Source organism: Coccinella septempunctata, chromosome 1 (assembly GCF_907165205.1).
Source record: "Coccinella septempunctata chromosome 1, icCocSept1.1, whole genome shotgun sequence".
Lineage (NCBI taxonomy): Eukaryota > Metazoa > Arthropoda > Insecta > Coleoptera > Coccinellidae > Coccinella > Coccinella septempunctata.
In genome coordinates this window covers 65,627,330-65,644,799 of record NC_058189.1, presented here as the reverse complement: position 1 = coordinate 65,644,799, position 17,470 = coordinate 65,627,330, and the positions used below count along the sequence as shown (strand labels likewise).

Genomic DNA, 17,470 nt, shown 5'->3' with positions numbered 1-17,470 from the left:
GAATTTGCTGATTTCCTTATAGGATCTTATTTTAGTTCGAATAAAAACAAATGTATTCGACCCTAGTTAGATACTGGTAGTTAATATTGAAACGAATCAACCAATTTCAATAAAATTCAATTCCTATTCATCGGCGGGAAGAGAACACATTATACAGGGTGTCTTTTCAGACGTTCATAAAAAACTTATCACTATTTTATGCTTAAAATTCTCATGTTGGGATTTTTAACAATGAACTTTCTCCCTAAAATATTTCCAGACTTCTGCATCTTCCGGAATCAGCCTACTACTTTCTGATTTCGAATGGCACACCCTGTATTGTTCGAATTCATCCTTTCCCGTGTTTTCCATGTTCATTCTCGTATCAAAGTTGAAAAAGCTATCGACAAGACAAAGGTTTTCTATCTACGGCGAACCCGTTCATGTGTAAAATATTGCATCGAACAACGTAGCATTTGATATATTGCTCGTTCAAGTTCAATCCTGATGGTATACAAATTCATTTCACAACGGAATCGAGTCACGCATTATATTCTTATTAGATAATGACAAGTTGCGAAATTAATTCTGAATGGAAATTATTATATCTCGATGTACGGTCAAATGATGTTGATATTAGATGACCTCTCTGTTCAACATCGATGTATGTTATACTTGTACGGAATGTAATATGTGGTATATGTGATTATATACAGAATAAGCTGAAATATTTCATATTGAAGGGCATCTACCATAGTTTAAGCAGAGATTAGCATAAGTACCATACAATTTTTCGTATGATACAAGAGCTTAGGAAAAAAACCCAGTAAAAACTCTTTCTCCCGGTGAGTGTAGTGTATTGTAATAAGAGATGTTTACTTAATAAGCTGACATATTTCATACTGAAGGGCATCTCTCCCTGCAAAAAATTGATCCTTTCCTCTCAGAAGAAGAAAATCCTGGGAGTTTTCTCCAAGTTACCAGAAAATTTTATCTGAAATTAAAAAAAACAATTCAGAAAAATGTGAGATAATAAGGTAAAGTTATATACACTGCGCAAAAAAATTAACGCACATTATGGCTCAATGATAATCATTTTTATCAGAATTATGCATGCATATGTTATCCACTTTCAACGGTTTTCTTCAATACAGATGTTTTTTCCCAGCAGGAATAAAAAAAGATGATATTATTAGATTTTGAATGTATTGCCTCCATTCTAAAATCAGTCGTTCTCGATCAATTCTAGTGATCAATAGTTTTTCTTTCGTTTGATTTTCTACACTCGATCGCTATGCAACGCGAAACACGCAATTTGACCCAGGAGGAATGTGCCCAAGCGGTAGTTTTGCGAGAAGAAGGGTGGACATAAACAAGAATTGCAGAAAGGTTTGGAACTTCCCATACAAGTGTGTCCAGAATGCTGCAGCGATTGAGGGAGACAGGTATGAATGTCCGAAGACCAGGACAGGGTAGATCACGGGTAACAACTGCCATACTTGAGAGTTTCTTCGTTGAGACAACGGTTAGCAACCGCTCGCCTCCTTCAAATTCAGCTTGAGCAAACTCCTGAGGTGCAAATTAGCACTCAGACAATAAGAAATCGCCTCAGAGAATATGATTTAAGGCCTCTATCATAGCAAGACGCCCAGCTCTTACCCCAGCCCATCGAAGGGCGCATTTGGATTTTGCGAGAGAGCATATCCATTGGGAAGAGACCGATTGGGAAAGAGTTCTCTTCTCAGTTGATTCTAGATTCTGCCTCTACCATTGTGATCGACGTTCCCTTGTATACAGACGTCCACATGAAAGATATGCTCAGTGCAATTTCCTGAATACTACCGGTTTCGGGGGAGGATCGATTATGGTATGGGGTGGAATATCTTTGACTGCTCGCACAGACCTAGTGGTCGTTGATAATGGTGCTATGTATGCTGATAAGTATATAAGGAATATTCTTGAAGAGCATGTAGTGCCATTTGCCCCATACATTGGTGAAAATTTCATTTTTATGGACGATAATGCCAGACCCCATCTTGCGCGCATCGTTCAGGAGTACCTTGAAGAGGTTGAAGTCTCTCGAATGGAATGGCCAGCAAGAAGTCCAGATCTCAATCCGATTGAGCAGGTTTGGGACAACCTCAATAGAAGGCTGAGAAGTTCAGAAAATCATCCAGCTACTCTTAATGACTTAGGAATCCAACTCGGAGAAATCTGGGAAGGATTACATCAGAACATTTTAAGCACTCATTTTGAGTATGAACCGTCGTTGCCGAGCTGTAATTAACGCAAGGGATGGAAATACCAAGTATTAAATCACTTATCAGCATTTCAGTATTTCGAAAATTGTTCATTTCTCTTCTTTCACATAAGATTCGGTGAAATCCTGAATTTTTCTTCCATTTAATGCGTCTTGTTTCGTTCAAAACCTTCCCGAGAGAACATAAAAAATAAGTTATAAAGTCAATGTAGAGTTAACTTTCATTAAAATTGAGATTTTCAGAATGTGCGTTAATTTTTTTGCGCAGTGTATATTAGATTGACTTAAAATTCACAACCCAATTCAAAAAAGATTCGGAAACTGCATAAATAGCTGTAACACCTGATTTGATTTTATGAAAAAAATTGAAGCAATTTCTTCTAAAAAACGTCTTTCTAGAAAGGATTTCTAGAAAGACTACTTCATCATTTACTTCACTTTGATTGAGTAGGAATAAGAAATTTCAACATGAAAAATTGCTGCCTCTGATGAAGTTCAAAAATCTAATTTATGCGAGAACCAAGGACTAGCCACGAATTCATATATGAATATCCTGTTCCAATATAGTTTCTCCTTCATAGATCACCTGGCAGTTTCGTATTTCAAAATAGCATAATGTAGATTCCTATCTTGTTTTCATTCAATAATTGGCCCGCGTCAGTCAATTAAGATAATGATTTTTTCGGTGAACAAACGAGGTTGAGGGTGGAGTTGATAAGATCTCGATGATATTTTGGTGATGCAACCGAAAACACTGTCTCGACGTTGGTTAATATTTATTGATTACATCGAGATCATACAGCTGGCACACATAACCGAAGCGAACATGAGGCAAACATATATGTGTCGTAAGTTGGGACATACATTTTTTCAGAAGTACAAAATAAATCATTTCAATATGTTTCAAATCGAAAATTGGTGGAAAAAATTACCTTTTTTATCAGGAGTGAAGTGAGGCCTTTTCTTTTAAAGTTTGTTTTAGTCATTCTTATAACAGAAATTGAAGAAGGGTTCAGAATTTAATAATTGGATGTTGTATCAATATAAAATATGGAAATTTCGATAATCTCAACTGTTGACTGAATGGAAAATATTGCTCCACCATATATCACAAATTTTTCATGGGATTTAGGTAAGAGGAACAAACGAGATGGGAAATAAACTAAATGAAACAACTGTTATAAGTAAAAACAGAATTCCTGAAGTCCAAGTGAATTTTGCGTGCATGTTCATCTCATTCGAAACCTGCAAACATTGTATACCTTCATAAATTAATACAGGAGCAAGTACAACCTATCAAGTTTCTATTGTGATTGCAGAAGAGCCAGAAACAGAACTTAACCTAGTAGTATCAGTTCGAGACTTCACGATTTCAATTCATTGGTATGTGGTTCGCATAATCCACGGATACGTTCCTGGTAACCTCTTCGATACGGTTGGATCCTCGTCGAGTAACTGTTAACAAGAAGAGGAAGTGTAAACGAACCTGAATGTTGTATAAACCAATGTCGAAATTTCCAAGCGGTGGAACACGGACACTACGTGAATTCGTTATAGTATTAGTTGAAGTTTGAATTGATTCTCAGAAATCAAGTCATTCTCGTGAACTTCGTCTGTTATTATTAGCGATTTTTTTGCAATTACTATGGTGGGTAGAGGGAAGGAGGACGATCGCTGCTTGGAGACCACAGATTATTTGTCCCCTAAAATATGTACAAATATGTAGGTAGTTAGGCAATAGCCGTGGATTTTGAAGATTAGATGGTAGAAAGAAAAAAGATTTTATGATGTATGCACTTTCAGCGGTGGGGAAAGCGTCTGCAGGGTCTCAAAGATGTACAAAAAAATCGTCAGGTGTACATACTCGAGCGTGTCAGATTAAGATACTGTATATGCCCTACGTGTCTCTGATAATGAATTCATGCTTATCTGACAGTTTGCGCGGTGGGACTGACCGTACGGAAGAGTTGAAAATGGTAAAAAAAAATTTCCAGCTTGTCAGATTTTTGGAGGATATGTTAATTGGACTCAAAGGAAACAACTTTTCAAGGGATTGACAATTTGGACAATTTGCAAGGTCACAGCGGTCCTTTGAAAATGTAAAAAAAAATCGTTACTTGTACATACTCGAGCGTGTCAGGTTTTCATACAGGTGGTTAATCTCGACACTTATCAGGGGGGGTATTCTTAGTCTGACACTTTGAAGATGATAAAATTTTTTTTTTTTTCGAATATTTCCCTGCCTGTACCTCTAATCGTTTTTGTATTCATTATGAAAGTAGTAGATAATAAAATTCTACACAACTTTTGTCTGAAGCAATTTAACATACTCTTAACCGTTCTCGAGTTAGAGGACGATAAGGGCGAAAAGCTTAGCCACACATGCGAAAGGGCAAGGTCAATGTAGAATCCCAGTCTAATCTACATTCTTCCAATTGTCAAAATTACAAGGTATTTCTATGATGACAATTTCGAAATTAGTCACGAAAATTTTAGTGTTGTCTGTGACTGAACCTTAGAATGTACTTTTTTCCAACGAGTGAATTTTCGCTTCAGCATGTATCGCTAAGCACCTCGCATTAATTGCCATATATCTCAAAAACGTTTGAACGTAAAAAAAATTGCTTGGGACAAAATTTGTAGAAAATGTTATGCTCTACAACTTTTATAATGAATGTGAAAAAGATTTAATAAAGCCCAGGGAAGGAGATAATTAAAAAAAACTGATTTTTGTGATCTTTATGGCCAATTTTTATTGTTTCGGCTTGCTAAAACTGTCAGATTATATTCTTTCCGTTATTCTTGAATCATTAGCTTCAAAATAAGGAAAAACGCCACCGCGCTCGAGAATGCACACGTGACTTTTTTTTTGTAACTTTGGCGCACTCCCACACATTTTCGACACGCTTAAATTGTCAGATTAAGACAATATATACTTTTCAACATGTAATTAACCACATATATCTTAATCTGACACGCTCGGGTATGTACAATGATCGTTTTTTTTTTTACGTTTCCGACATGCTGTCCTAGACAATTCCCCCTATATAAAGATCAAATTTTTAGTAGAGGTACTCTTCAGGTAGCCCCAACTACTACTCTCAAAAAGAACAGAGAAGTTGCCTTGTGTCATTTTGGTTGATAAGCTTATGGCAATATGCCAAAAGAAATAACACTGTTTTTTGCACGCCCTAGAGTTTAAACAACTCTCGGTACAAATTCGACCATCTTAGAACGCTCACAATCATCATTTCTTCTTCACTACGGGTTTATTATTGGAAAATCGCCAGGATTTTTCACAAAAATCATCTAAAACGAACGGGAAATGCAGATCCTTCCCTGAATCAGAACACCGAGGTGCATTCTTCTCCGTTTGAACAGTATTCAAATTGCAAATTACCGAAGCTTTGTATGCGCCATCGTGCATATGAGCCATTGTGGCAAGTTTATAAATTATCGTAAATGGTTGTCTCGTTGGTGGAGGGACTCTTATAAAATGCGGGAAGGTGCATAATAACATTGTTTACTCCTTTCATAAAGCGCATTTTGCAGTCGAATTTATTCCTCGTTTTAGATTTACGATCGCCACTTGGCTCGGCTACCGTTTAGGCTCATTATACACGCCGGTTATAAAATTTGAGATGCACTCAGCCAGGCCTGGGTGTGCACAAGGTGCCTTTGGCGTCGCCATCGGAGCTTTTCGCTATTTCCTATCTCAAAAACGGTTCAAATTTCACGCATGAGTTTATTGTTCTCGAATGCCTGCATTTAAACTGTGAAATAAAGTGTCAGAAGTGTTTTACTTCCTTTCCCCTTATTCATTATTGTATTTGGGTAAAAGGGCCTTGTTTTGGTTGTTATCTTTTCATAATAGCATTCTTAATTCTGGCAAATTCCGAAAGGTGAAAGTCATAGGAATTTCAAATGGTGGAAAGGATTCTTCTGATCTTAGTAGTTATCGATCCATTACTTTATTGAGTGTTCCTTTCAAAATTTCAGAGAGAGGCTAATTCTTTTTGGGATTGAATCGACTCTAGAAGATGCTTTCCAAAATTGTCAAGGGGGTTTCAGGAAAAATAGAAATCAGGTTCCAAGCCTGGCCTTTTTTATTGAAGCGGGTTACAATGATAAACTAAAAAGAGGAACAGTATTTGTGGATTTATCTGCAGCATATGACACAGTATGGAAGAGGATGGTTTGATTTTCAAACTTCATACACATCAGAAGTGTGGAAAGATGGTTCGCTTACTAGAAAACATGCTAGAAATAAGATAGAAGATTTCGAGTTTTGTTGATGATAATAGTAGTTATTTCAAAACTTTGAATTACGATCTTTCACAAGAATCAGTTTCAGCAACTCTTCTTTTCCATTTATATCTATGTGATATCCCTACTACTTCTTGTGAGAAATTCATATACGCTGATGATATTGCCCTCGCATTTCGTTATTCTGATTTTAGATGTATAGGGAATAATCTATCTACAAATTTAGTAATTTGGGAGTTACTTTTGGAGCAGCGTTTGCCTCCTAACCCATATAAAATCGAGGTTTCGTGTTTCTATTTGAATTATCGTAAGAAATATAGAAAGTTGAGTGTAGTTTTCGTTCGTTCTTTTTTGGAACATAGCTCTGATCTAAAATATCTAGAAGTTAAGCTGGATTCCTCGCTGAATTTCAAAGCGCATTTGGAAAATTTGCGTCTATAGTTGAAAACTAGGAAAAATATCCTGCCTAAACTAGCTGGTACATGGGGTGCTGATGCAACTATTTTTCGAACGGCAGCCCTAGTTTTTTCGGCTGCTAAATATTGTTGCCCAATTTATGTTGAATAGTGCTCCTGTGAAGAATTTGAAAATTCTGTAATTCAGCTTTTTAGTTTGAAAACATCTTCAGTAAAACCATGGATTCAAAATTGTACTGTTGAAATCAATCATCTAATAAACCATTCCCAATCTCTGCAGCTTGAAATATTTGGCTGTGGAGCATGATAGATGTTTCATTTAGAATGGTTGAATCCTTTGAATAAAAAATTGTTTTCGTGGGGTAGATTTTCGAAAAATAAAATTCGCTTATGGTTTCCTATTCAATTCCTGATCAGTTTTCATTCCCTTCCATCGTATAAATGTTCCATAGAATGACTACCTCCCGATAAAATACATGCATCAACTCTCATAGACCTTCGTATACTGCTTATATGTTTTTATTTATTCCGAGAAAAGTATCTACTGTATCCAAATTTTGCAAGAGACTTTTTTTCCCCAGAAATGAATAGGAAACCATAAGAAAATTTTATTTTTCGAAAAATTTATCCCACGAAGACAATTTTTGAAGAAATCATAAGGGGCTGATATTTTTAACCCTATTAATAAAGTTATGAGATCTAAAAATATTGTGTAAGTAACATCTACTTAATGCTTCATATTATATCAATTATGTATAGTTTTATGACTCAGTGTTCTTTAAAAATCGTAAAAAAAAATTAAAATCTGTCAACTCGAAAAAAATTCATAGGAACTACCCCTCCTTTTTTTCATCAAGGAATCATCTCCCAAAGTCCTTCGCATTTCTTTCCAGCACACTGTATATTATGCATGTGGGAAATCTAGACATTCAATGGCAGTACAAACTGTCGGATTCTTCTGTTTGAAATTAAAATTCCTGTTCTATGGAAACGTAACGCACGTAAACTGAACAAGAACATGGATCCAACACCTTGACGCGTTGCAAGTTCACATAAACGTCCCACGCGAACCGGCACTTTTGAGAAAACGATACCGAAACCCAATCCACATATCGGTTACAAAATGATGGAAGTAATAATGTAAGTCAACATCAGCCATCAATGGCCTAACACGATGTAAATTTACAGCGTGTATCGCTCGTTGCGCATATTACAAATGTCTAGGCCATTAGTTTGGACCGTTCCATTAGCATTTCAACATTTTGACGTGTTTTCCGATGGAGCAGAGCAATTTATAGACGTTTATTCTATCCCGATTTTTACTATTCTTCCAAGTGTCGGAGAGCATAGGAATGGTCTTATTTCTGAGGTTTCTGGTTTGGTCCATTATTGTGGACGTTTACTGTCAAGGATATCGGATTTCACTTTTGGAACTTATCTTTGTTGGAACAACAACGGGAAAAATCTAGTACAAATCATCAACTCCGTAGCTTGATAGCATTTTAGTGTCATTGGGGCAATTTTCGATGAAGAAACTTCAACACTTGAACAAGAAAGAAGAATCAATGCTAAGATACTCGTATTTCATACTGTCGATGCAAGGTTGGGTGAAGATAAAAAAGATTCAAATTGAAGACTATTCAAAAGACATCGAAAGATACTTCAAAAATATTCGTCCTCAAGTAGGCTATGGAATTTTTTGAACGCACGTTATGATGTTACGTTACATAGCAAGTTACATAGTTAGGCAAGCAACTGATCAATCAACCACAACCGGTACCTACGAGTAGTAAGTAGGTACCTCTATCACCCAAACCGATAAATCATTTCCTGTTATCCAGAACTGATTCGTCGTTTATTCAACATGTCGAAAACAGGGTCTGGGATATGAGCAAAACGATGAGATGCCTCCTATAAGGAAGCCGATCCAAGAAATAATTCACATCGTTAGTGAATACATTTGCAAACCATTAGATTCGCTGTTACCATATATGCAAACCCATCTGTATCAAAGTATTACGCGCTTTTATTTTTTCCGTCTGCCTTCGAGATTCTGGTTTTCTGGTTGGCTTAACAAATTGGTCGAACGGTCGGTATCCACAGGATTGAATCGTTTTAATCCGGGTAGACGCTCGTGACTGAGGTGGATGTATACTCTGGGATTTTATGGGTAGTAGGTCTTTACATATTGTGTAGAGGGAGGTCTTACATCAACAGGAAGAGGATGATTTTAGGAGGAAATCGAGATCCATATCAATCTCTTATAAGGTTCGGCCCAGAAGATTTGTTTTTAACGCCAAATCTTGTCTTGACTCAAGAAATTTCAAGATTTTGAAATCTCTTGATTCCCTTCATTTCGTTTCGTGCTAACACAAAAATCTAGTGGTTCCCCGATACTTTTTCGTTTTCTGACGAACTTAAAATGAGAGCGCATAGTTGCATCTTTTATCCCGTTCAGCTGAGTGAGATTATTATTAGCAAAAAAACATAGAAATTATGATCAATAGAAGATCGAAAATACTCGGCTTCCTTTAGTATCTCCACACGCCACGCCACGTCACACAAGTCACTATCATATAATCAAGCAGAACAATTTGAATAATAACAACGTTTTGGCACAGAAGTTCAAGTTACGAGGATATATTGAAAAATTCTTAGCCTACTATGAAATCAAACAAAATATCAATGTCAAAATATTTTATTACTCAACATATTCTCCTTTTAATTGAGTACATTTATTGCAGTGAACCTGCAACGTCTCAAGACCTTTCAAAAAAATGTTTCTTCTTGCTCTGCAAACCAGATCTCCACAGCTTTTATCACCTCCTCGTTGGAAGAAAATTTACGACCTTTTAAACTTTTTTACAGTTGAGGAAAGAGATGATAGTCGGATGGAGCCAAATCTGGAAAATAAGGGGGGTGTTCTAGTACTAATTCAAACCCTAAATAACGAATTTTTTGCATGGCAACATGAGATTTGTGTTCAGGAGCTTTTTCCTGCAAAAACAAAACATCTTTGGTAGCTTACCGCGTCTTTTCTCTTTGATTTTTTCCCGTAGAGTGGTCAGTAATGTCGAATAGTAACCTCAGGTTATTGTTCTACCCTTATCCAAAAAATCAATCATGTTTACTCCATGGCAATCCTGAAAAACTGAAGCAAGAACTTTTCCAGCAGATTTTTGGACACGAAACTTCTTGAGTCTTGGAGATAACCAGAGTGTCGCCATTCCATCGATTGTTGCTTTGTTTCTGGATCGTAGAAATGTACCCAAGTCTCATCCATAGTAACAATTCGGTTTAAGAAGTCTACATCGTTTTCAAATCGAGTACAGATCGAACGCAATGCTTCTACCCCTGCACGCTTTTGGTCAACATTCGAACATTTGAGGATCCATTTTGCAGCAATTTTTCTCATGTCCAAATTGATTGTATTGAATATTCAGTGCTTCAGATATCCGTTTTAGTCCAATTCGACGTTCTGATGAAATCATGTCATGAACTACATCGATATTTTCGGGGACTGACACAGAAACCCCGATCGGTCATCATCTTCAATGGAAAATTTACCTCTTTTGAAGCTTACAATTTTTCACCGTCGCATACGAAGATCATTGATCACCAAGGGTATTAAGCATATCTTCGTGAATCTGCTTACCTCTTAACCCTTTTAAATACAGGTACTTGATGATGGCTCGATACTCCAATTTTTCGATTTTCACAATTTCGGTGGACATCTTCTTTCTTTCAATTTATTGCGTAACTCTGGTACTTTGTTGACCTCAAGCTTCACACTGACACTTCTAATGAGTTAGCCTAGGAGCCTAGGAGATAAGCCTGAGCTGGAGATCAAGAAAAGTTCCATTTTTCAGTTCTTTGCTCAGATTTCGGAAATTTCAATGAAAGTCCTTCGAATGCAAAAATGTAAGCTGATTAAATTTACCAAAGAAGTCAACATTTGGAAATCGTCAAATATCCATTTTTTGCTGATAACTCAAAAACGAATCATCATAGAAGGTTACGGTTTTCACTATTCTTTGTTTCTCTGAGTAACAATTGAGAATGTGTGATCTGTTTTACTCTAGGTCTTCAAGTTTCCTAGATCCCCACACTGGACATCGAATATGAACTGTACTTGATACCATACCTCATGCATGATCCAAGCTATTTCATTGGATCAAGTACTGAAGGATAACCGTTAGCCATTACCTCAACTGCACGTTTTCTCACACCAGATTTCTGTTATATTTTGACCAAACCCAGTTCACTCTACTACAAGAAAATGTTTATGCAAAAAAGTAGAATGATTTATCCGAATATAATCGATTTTCAATAACTTATATCTCGAAAACCTTCCAGAAGTTTAAACAGCTTTCTTTCTTGTACGAAAAACATTTTTCCCTGAAATGCTTAGTTTTCTTGATTGAAGCCAAAAACCGAAAAAAGGTAGATCGAGACCAAAGCCAAGCGTTCTGTGCGAAGTTTGGAACAATTTCGGACAAACTCCGTATCGGCCTTTCGCGCGTACCACGCCCGTGCGTTTCCCCTCATTTTCCCACGAGCCGAAAAGAATTTACGTGTGCGAAACGCATTGTTTACGATCGGATATCACGCGCTCGCGGATCCATTTAATTCATCCCGCAAGAGAGAGATCGCTTTCACTACATGCTGCCCCCCCGAAAGTAACGGTAACCGTCTAGTTGAGAACCCCGGGGGGCCTCGATACCATCTTTACATCATCGATTGCCCCCCAGCGGTCTACGACAAACGGTATCATTACTGGTTTAATATGCGTTTCGATATATACAAAGTGATGTGGTACGCATGTCGTGTTGCGGAATTACGTGAGAGGACTCTGTAGATGATGAGCTGAAAAGCTTGGGTCGTTTGGTGTTTTTCAGATGGTTCCACGAAATATACTGAGTCATGGGTAATTACTGTCACTCAATATTATAGTCATACAAAGCGTTGAATGCTGATGGGTGTTTCCCAACTACTTCTGGAGAAAAGTTACCGAAGCACTCCAATTACTTTCATTTTTATTTAAGGGTTTATCTGAGAAATGAAAGTAACACTCACTGGTCTTCCAGCGTCTTTCCTCTGAATATGCAGGAAAGCTAATAGTTGGGGAGCCGACGATGCAAAATCGGGACTCACTCGAGCGTCGTGGAGACCTAATGGATTTCGAAGATTAGCTTAGATAAAAAGAAAAAAAAAAGGTTCTCTTATCTATGCACTTTCAGCGGTAGAGAAAGCGCCTGCAGGTTCTCAAAGATGTAAAGAAGGAATCGTCAGGTGTACATACTCGAGCGTGTCAGATTAAGATACTGTATATGCCCTACGTGTCTCTGATAATAAATACATGTTAATGTGAAGGGAATTGTAGTTGAAAAATGTTCTCGAGCGTGTCAGATTTTTAGAGGATAATGTAATTGGACCCAAACGAAGCTACTTTTCAAGAGACTGACAATTCGGACTTGACGCAAGGTCACAGCGGTCCTTCGAAAATGCATAAAAAATCGTTACTTGTCCATACTCAAGCGTGTCAGATTTTCATACAGATGGTTGATCTCGGTATTGTAGACGTGTTGACCCATTAATCTGACACTAATCAGGAGGGGGTTTCACAATCAGACAGTTTGAAGATGAGAACAAGGCATTTTTTTTTTAATATCTCCCTTCCTGTACCTCTAATCGTTTCTGTATTCATTATGAAAGTTGTAGATAATAAAATTCTATACAACTTTTGTCTGAAGCAATTTTACTATACTTTTGAACGTTTTCGAGTTAGAGGGCGATAAGGGCGAGGAGCTTAGCCACACATGCAAAAGGTCAAGGTCAATGTAGAAACCTCGTCTTATGTACATTCATCGCCATATATTTTGAAAGCGTTCAAACGTAGAAAAAATTGTTTCGGACAAAATTTTTAGAAAATGTTATGCTCTACAACTTTTAACATGTATGCGAAAACAATTGGAAGCTCAGCAGAGGATATAATTCAAAAAAACTGATTTTTGTGACATTTATGACCAATTTTCATTGTTTAGGCTTGCTTCAATTGTCAGACTACAATTTTATCGATATTCTTGAATCATTTGCTTCAAAATAAGGAAAAAAAATTCACCGCGCTCGAGAATGTACACGTGACGAGTTTTTTGCAAGTTTGGCGCCCTCCCACACATTTTCGTCAAGCTTAAATTGTTAGATTAAGAGAATGTATACTTTTCAAAATGTAATTAACCACACATATCTTAATCTGACACGCTCGAGAATGTCCCTTTTTTTACTATTCTGACAGGATGTCCCAGACAATTTCCCCTATATACAGGTCTAATTTTTAGTAGAGGTACTCTAAAGGTTCCAAGGTATCTCCCCTTATATCAGACACGCTCGAGTAAATCCCGAATTTGCCTCTTAGGCTCCGCAACTATAACGTTAAATATATAAATATAATAAATATAATAAATATAAATATATAAATATAACGTTAAATTCACGAGTACGAATAGAGTTAGCTTTGCCTTAGGTTGAAAACGCCATAAAAATGAAGATGCGAAATAAAAGGCGCCGCTCAAAATTTACACATCGTGAAGCGCTTCATTATGATTGAAAATCACAATCTTCAGAGACCCAGTTCTCGTCCGACCGGCCAGCAATTAGCCGGCATTTTTCATGGCCAGTTTTCAACTTGAGCGAGATGATTTTTACCCGAGGAATAACTGGAATTCCGAGAAAGGTTTATAGGTCCGATTTGATTGATGACAAGATGGCTGCTGCAATTTGTGAACTGCGGATGTGACGATCGGTATGTGTACCGAGAGGCAAATTGGATGATTTATGCAGCATGTGAGAATTACCGAGCGTCGATCACTTCTCGGAGTTATGCGGTCAATAGCGTGCTCTTATGAACATGATGAAATGCGGATGTGCGGAAGCAGATTGGTATCGATTGTAGGTTTTCAGTATATGCAACAAAATTCACACAAATCACTAGAGACACTAGAGCAAGGGGTAGGGGACTTCTTGTCACTCGTAGTCGGTATTTCGCTGGCATTTATAGGGCTCAACCACTTGGTGGATTGCTCCCCCCTATGTGGGACCGCCCGCCAAAGTAGCGTAGCACATACATGACAAATGCGATTCATAATTTTCAGATATCGCACATCTGAGTTAAATTTCTGTTATTATTTTGCATCGCCTTTGTCATGTATGTGCCGTGTCAGTGCTACGCTCCTTTGGTGGAGCCACCCTTCATAACCGTTCGCAAAATTGGGCATGTTATACTATGGAGTCAACTGTTGAGGTCGACTCCTTGGGTTTCGGCTCCCCAAACAATAACTTAACTGGAATGAACCACTCCAAACAAAAATTCCTTTGGAATTTTAAAACTATAAGAACCAATGAGTGTTTCGATCTCAGTATAGGACATTGTCCCTTCACTATGCAGGATGAGAATGGGTATACCAGAAACTGATGATTGTAGATTCTGTGGGGAAGAGAAGTAAACTCCTGCTCACCGGATCACAGAGTTACCTCGTCATTGTAAGACAACGCAAACAATACCTTGGACGAAATAGTATATAACATTACTAGCAAGGTAAGAGGGTTTTTACTGGCGAATGGAGGATATAACTGACGAGCCGCAGGCGAGTCAGTTACCTCCTTGAGAGCCATGAATAGAAATTATTGAGGCAGCCAGCAGTGTAGCTTCAAGTTTATCACCTGCAAAATCAGCTTCAAGGTACGAACAAGAATACGACGACTTCAAAAAGTGGCAAAACAAAAATAGTGTGATTGGGGTAACTGAAGATGTTTTATTGGTCTACTTGAATCAACTATCAGCTAGATTCAGCCCTGATACTTTATGGGCAAAATGGTCTATGCTGAAAAGCTGCTTGGAAATGAAAGAAAATGCCCCTGTTCGCAGGTTTGTTTTCCTTAAAAAATTTATTGAAAAATATGACGTTTATTTGTCATTTGCAGATTTCAAAAGTTAATAGCGTTTCTGAAACGAAAAAATGAGCGTTATACGCCAAAAAAGGCCAAGGTATTAAGTAAAGAAGGGGCTGAACAATTTCTTTTACATGCTCCTGATGACCAGTGGTTGCTGGCGAAAATTGTAACAATATTTGGGATTTTTGGATTCTCTCCTTAAACATGAATGATGTAGAAGATATGGGAAAATACGTTATTGTGACATTGCGGCAAACAAAAAATTTAACAACAAGAAGATCCACCATAACCGATGATGGCTGCAGCTTCAAGCCCTGCATGTTATACAGAAAATATGTAAACTTCGGCCTCCTGGAACAGAAAGCCTAAGATTTTTTTTGACATACCGACATGGAAAGTGCATTTCCCTTAATGCTGGCCAGCACACTATTGTTGGTGTCCCAAAGCAAATAGCGAAATATTTAGGTTTAAAAGACCCGGAGTTATACACCGGCACTCTTTTCGCAGAACTGGAGCCACTATGGTTGCGGATTCGGGTGGAGATATTTCAGCACAAAAGCGTGCAGGAGGGTGGAAGAGCACCGAAATTGCGATGAGTTATGTCGATGATTCGGTCAACAAAAAAATCGAAATGTCTAGCAAATTATTTGGTAGTAAGGAGAGTACAAATGTTCTGCAGTCCTCGAGTTCAGCAGTTTCCGAGTCAACAGATGGTTCATCAGTATCAACTCTTTCATCATCAAAAATCTGTGTTACTGGAAATAACAATTGTACCATGATTTTCAACATATATGACGATAAAACAAAATTTTCTAATGTAAATAATACTACTAACTTGTAAAAATTTTGCAAGTTAACTGTCAGATTTACAAGTTAGTGACTTGATGAAATAAACTTTCTTGATTAATATTGTGTTTTTGGAAACTGACGTTTACAAATGAAAAACAAATAAAAATATTAGGAGTATTAGGAGAACTTAGCCTCCTTGACACCCCTCCCAAATACTAAAGTTCACTAGAGCTCTGGAGCTGGAGGGCGATCTGTAGTTGATCCAGATCTTATAAAGGGGGGCACAATAGACCTAAAGTAACCCCCTTCTCAAATTATAACTATCCCCCCGGGTTGGTGGGCCAATTACACCGACAATACATAGCCTAGCATATAAATGAATAGGTGTGAAAGAGTACCAATTATTTGCACTCTTATCCCAATTAAACTTCAATCGGTGCTATACCAGATGTATATCTGGTATTCGATGAAGCAATTCGCCGAATGTTTTCAGGGCGCAAAATTGCGCATTTACCGTTTCGAATCTCCGTACACCTCGGGTATTCCTCATTTACGGCGAAAGCACCATAAAGCAGAGGCGCATTCAATTAGCGCACATATCTGAATGGGTGCCCCGCGAGTTCAGCTCATAAACAAGCATGGCAAAAGAGTTTCCGCTATGCGAGATACCTGAAAAGAAGTTATGCTTCGATGGGTAGCACATTTCGAAAAATTATGGCGATAAATAAGACGAGAGAAGCTAGGAACGCGAATCGGGAATTTCTGTATGGTACAGCCAGCGGCGGACTAGGTTCACCCGGAGGAATACGAGCCAATTAATCTTCAGAATACTATACGAAGACGGTTGAAAATTCACGAAAAAGTAGGCCGGGAGTACTTTTTCGGTAGGATTTACCTGTTAAAACCACAGTGAAATGAATTTTCATAAATACCGAGGCCAAGAAAAACTCGACGAGTCTAATCGGTTGCACTCACCCCTGTCTGTGATGGGTTCTAACCTCACTTTCGTCACATCGCTAACATATATTTGACAGAAACGTCAGGTGGGAGTTTATTCTGGGATCGTGGCAAGAGCCAATGTAAACGAATCAAGAAAACAAGAAAGTTTTTAAGTAGACTTTATTTTAAGGCGGGTGATTTATTTTGGTCGTAATTTTTTTATGCCTGCGGTTTTTCATAAGAAATCGATTGGTACCAGTAACTACCCCAAACTCGTAGTTTATAGGGATTGATTTTTGAAAATTGCCATTTTTTCACTATATTTTGACAAGTTCGATAGATTTTTCTAGGTTATTTCAGTCAAAATAACAGAATATCAATAGTTTTTTGTGTTGTTTCTATGATTTATATAAATTGAGTCCAACAAAAAAGTTTTCGACGATGCTTTTCTAGGGAATACAAGACAACTTATTCCCTCATCATCGAAAAATGTTGATTGATCAAAATATCAATTGTAGAAGGATAAGTCAATGTGACATGATTGACATTGGACAACCCCCCTTTCTGGCATCAGATAAATGAGCTAATTCCGAGCCATAAAGTAACCCGTCTCAATCATCATTAGGTATTTACATTCTGTACGACGTACGTCTAACGGTACAGGCAAGTATTGATTTTACCAGTATATATGAATTATGCCATGATATGATTACATTAACATTTACAGCGTACCGGTTACGAGAGGAGAACATACTTGATGGACTTATTCCAAGCGGTAATCTATACGTAATCTCTTTGAATTTACTGCGGAAGAAAAAGGGGCTTATGTGCGGCAAAGTGAGTTACAAGGTGTGGTCCAAACTTAAGTGGA

At 37.6% G+C, this 17,470-nt stretch overlaps 1 protein-coding gene across 1 annotated transcript in view; it reads left to right on the top strand.

Moving 5' to 3' along the window:
- Positions 1 to 17,470, top strand: part of LOC123322974 (dendritic arbor reduction protein 1-like) — a 287,319-nt gene that overhangs the window by 120,908 nt on the left and 148,941 nt on the right. The gene's annotated exons all lie outside the window — the stretch shown is intronic.